This window comes from Mustela erminea, chromosome 3 (genome assembly GCF_009829155.1).
Source record: "Mustela erminea isolate mMusErm1 chromosome 3, mMusErm1.Pri, whole genome shotgun sequence".
Taxonomy (NCBI): Eukaryota; Metazoa; Chordata; class Mammalia; order Carnivora; family Mustelidae; genus Mustela; species Mustela erminea.
This window is the reverse complement of record NC_045616.1, coordinates 77,208,184-77,212,555: the sequence shown is the minus strand read 5'-3', so window position 1 is coordinate 77,212,555 and position 4,372 is coordinate 77,208,184. Positions and strand designations below refer to the sequence as shown.

The following is a 4,372-nucleotide window of genomic DNA, read 5'->3' as shown; positions in this document are numbered from 1 at the left end:
TTAGTCATCCTTGCCCTAGAAGGCTGGCTGGTAAATATTGATGAGCACATCACTGGGTGAGAGTGGGCCTAATTTACAGATAAGCAAAATTAAGGAAGAGAAGTTTTATTTTTGTTTTTAATATTTTGCTGATATTTTTGTTTTCTCCAAGGGCCATAAGGGTAATAATAAATGGGAACCTGAGAGTTTGCAACCAGTGTTGAATGAATCTACATTTAGATTGGTTTCTAGTATATCTGCTACCTCCCTAAGAGGATTAATTGCCATACACGGCTCAAACTGTTTTCTTTGAGTTCATCATGATATTGGTGTATCTCTAATGATGAGACAGACTGTGACAGATTAGCTGATCATTTGTGACTGGAAAATAATTCTACTTCAGGGACTAAAAAGAAAAAAAAACAGTGCAAATCGAAGATAAAATGATCTAATGGCAGTTCGGTTCTAAGTAGGAAACAGCGGGGAGAGGAAAGGTAACAAATGGAGAGGAACCCTGTATTTTATTAAATCAGAGCCTGCTAGAAATCAGATATATGAGGCATTTCTGCATCATCTAACCAATCTGTGAGAATATTTTCTCAGTACAGAAAACATTGGGCCTCATTTCTCTAAACCGACATTTATCCCTTAAGTCAATATATATTACCTTAAGCCTCATATAAACACTCTTGAAAATCCACTCCTGAGTTATACAATTTTGCCCTATTTTGCATAGTGAAAACATCCATATTCCATACACAAGTGCAAAGTTATACAGAATTTTCCCAATGCAGACAACCGTACAAACACTAATGCACACATACCCCAAAATGGAAGTTTGTGATATATAGTACATAGAGAGGAAGGATGAAATGTACTTCAGTGGAGCAACTATTTTTTTTTTTACCAGTAGTGCTAATAGCTCAAGAGTGATCACATTCGTAGTTATGCAGTTAAACACTGTGACAGAGCCTATGGACATGTGCATTAAGGAACACACATATGACATCTCCCTACCATGCTAGAGACGGAAAAAAATGACAGGTCCGTTACCATGGAGACAGAAGCAGAGACACCAGCTACTAACGCCGAATACCAATTAACAGCTAGCACTTCTTTATGTTACCAAAATTGGTTGCCAGGGCAACTCACAGGATTGGCCCAGGTTATCAAATGAATTACAAGCTGAATCCAAAAAGTCAAATTCTTGAGAATTTTATAGATCTTAATTTAAGGAAATGATTTATGGAGTTCATTCTGTAATCAAGATAGTATCTGTTTTCTCTGATTCTCCCTTTGTCATTCTCCCTTCCTCCTCTTTTTTTTCTTTTAAAAATATTCCTTAGACAGAGACCAGGACATACACCTTAAAATTCTCATTTATGTTTTCAACAACAACAACGACAAAACCCAAAAAACAAAACAACTGAAGTTAAATAAAACCATCATCTAACAAGTTCTTTTCAGAGATGCAAAACATAAACAACCTTGGTTATATCACACAAAATGGTTGATCCTCGGTTAGCTACATTTTATCAAGTGTCTACTATCTGACTGTATGAGAGATGCTGAATTCTGGACATAGAGATATTGACCTCCTGTCATTGAGAACCGAGTGTTAAAAAAAAACTGTTGGCCACAGGAAGGATGCGCCCTGAAGCCTTGTAGTCTTCTAGGGTCTGTGGTGTAAGCAACAGCAGAGCCCAGTGGATAAGTGTCAGCTCATCTTACCTAAACCCAGTGCCAGCCACATGATGACTAGGTAACCTTGAATGAGATCTCTGATTTCTCTAGCTTGATGTCTTCATCTCTTAAGTGTTTTCCTGAGATCTCCCATCCAAGTACTAACCAGGCCCGACCCTGCTTAGCTTCCGAGATCAGACGAGATCGGGCGTGTTCAAGGTGGTATGGCTGTAGACAAGAGTTTTCCTGAGATCTGACCAGGGCTCACCACCTCTACGGCAACCTTGCTGCTGCAGACCACCAGCCCCTTCACCCTGGATCCTTACAACAGCTGCCATCGTGTCACCAGTACTCAGTGTGATCCTCATAAGACATGTCAGTTCATGTTACCTCCCCTAGAACTCCAACCTCTTAGGACTGTAGTGAGATTAAATGAGACATTCCCTGTAAGGGGCTTGGCACATTTCCAAACATGGAGAAGGCATTCGTTCATTGGACAGATGGTTATTAAGTGCCTCCTCTGTGCCTACTGTTGGGGAGAGAGCAGTAAACAATACTGAAAAATACTGACCCTTTGGAGGGTCCCTGAAAATGCAAAGCATATTATTAGACCACGGTAAGTATTAAGAGAAAAACTTAAAGCATGGAAGATAAATGGGAAGTGGGAGTCTTTAGGGTTCTATGGGATGACCGGAAAAAGCTTTCCTGAAAAGGTGACGTTTGAGTAAAGCCCTGTGATGACAGTGAGTCATGTAAATTTGTGGGGAAAGGGTACCCCAGTAGTTAGCTCATCAAAGGCTGTGTTCCACCTCAGGCCATGTGTCTGGAATCCGTGAGTATGGAGTATTGGAGGAGTGGCATCTCAGAGACACTACAGAGGGAGGTGCGCATCATAGGGGGCCCATGGGATGTAGCAAGGGCTTTGTGCTTTATTTCAGGGAGCTGAGGAGTCCCTGGAAATTATCATGAGCTGACTGTGTTTTATTAGGATAGCTCTGGCTGCTAGTGATGTGTTAGGAAGCAATTGTAATAATCCATGGCAGATGGGCTGGTGGTTTGGTGGCTGCAAGGAGAGGTGTTGATAAAAGATAAGGGTTCTCAGTAAATAACAGCTATTAAGACACCCTCGACATTGTCTCTTAAAGCTTAATTTATCACTCAGTTTAGACAAACTCGCAATTGGTTCCCTGCTTATGATCAGTCAGTTCATGCTAAGGGCTCAATCATATTTGTATGGTCGTCTGAGCTATAATATTCTGACTTATAATAATATTACGGTTATTTTTTCAATACTTTGCCACTGTTTACTACAGTGCTATAAAACATTACATAAGTACTGTGAAAACTATATGGTGGTTGCCAAAGGCAGGGGATGGGGGTGGGGGAAATGGGTTAAGGTGGTCAAAAGTACAAACTTCTGGGTACAGTAAGATAAATTCTGAAGCTGTAACATGTAGCATGTTTACTATAACAATATTGAAAAAAAATTGTATCACATGTTTGAATGTTGCTAGGACAGTAGATCTTGAAATTTCTCATTACAATAAAAAAAAAAGTATAACTCGGAGAGGTGATGGATGTTAAGGGAACCTGCTGTGGTAATCATTCCACAGTATATACATAGAACATTATGCTTTAGACCTTAAGCTAACACAATGTTATATGTCAATTATAGTTTTGAAAAAACCTGGGTGGGAAAATGAGCAGGCAAAGTTAAAAAAGAAAAAAAATCAAATAGAACTTTCGGAATTGAAAAAAATATAATTAAAAAAAAAAAACAAAACCCAAACTCAATAAGGGGTGCCTTGGTGGCTCAGTCAGTTAAGAGTCTGCCTTGGGCTCAGGTCATGATCCCAGGATCCTGGGATGGAGACCCACCTCATGTTCCCTGCTTAGCAGGGAAGTCTGTTCCTCCCTTTCCCTCTACTGTTCCCCCTGCTTGTGCTCTCTCATGCTTTCTCTCTCTCAGATAAATAAAATCTTTGAAAACAAACAAAAAATAAAAAAACTACAAAAAATATCCTCAACAAAATATTATAAAACAAATCAAAGCCCAAATGAAGGGGTGCCTAGGTGGCTCAGTGGGTTAAGGCCTTTACCTTCGGCTCAGGTCATGGTCCTGGGGTCCTGGGATGGAGCCCCAGGTCAGGCTCTCTGCTCAGCGGGGAGCCTGCTTCCCTTCCTCTCTCCCTGCCAGCCTCTCTGCCTACTTGTGATCTCTCTCTCTGTCAAATAAATAAATAAAATCTTTAAAAACAAAACAAAACAAAACAAAAAACCCAAATGAATAAAATTCATTCTAATGGAAAGAAAAAAAACAACAATATATATCTGATTGAATGCCATAAAGTACAATCATTCTTCTAATGGAGGATTGTGTTTCTTACAATGTTTCATGCCTAAAAACAAACAAACAAACAAAATAGTATATAGCTGAGATTTTTATTGAGACCAGTCCATTAAGTAATATGGAATATATTACTTGTGGCTAGTCTTTTAATAAGAGGCATTGTGTTTATGCCAGTCAGTGGAATGTTGGATTCTTGGTTTTGGTTTAGGTAGTGATCTCAAGGTTGTAAGATTGAGCCCCTGATCAGGCTCTGCGCTCAGAGTGGAACCAACTTAAAGTTTCTCTGCCCCTCTCCCTCTGCCCCTCCCCCCTGCTCAGTTGCATACACACTCTCTCTCAAATTAATAAATCTTTAAAGAA

At 39.7% G+C, this 4,372-nt stretch overlaps 1 pseudogene; it reads right to left on the bottom strand.

Moving 5' to 3' along the window:
• Positions 1-1,778: 1,778 nt before the first annotated feature.
• On the bottom strand, positions 1,779-1,898 carry LOC116587453 (annotated as a pseudogene).
• Positions 1,899-4,372: the final 2,474 nt, after the last annotated feature.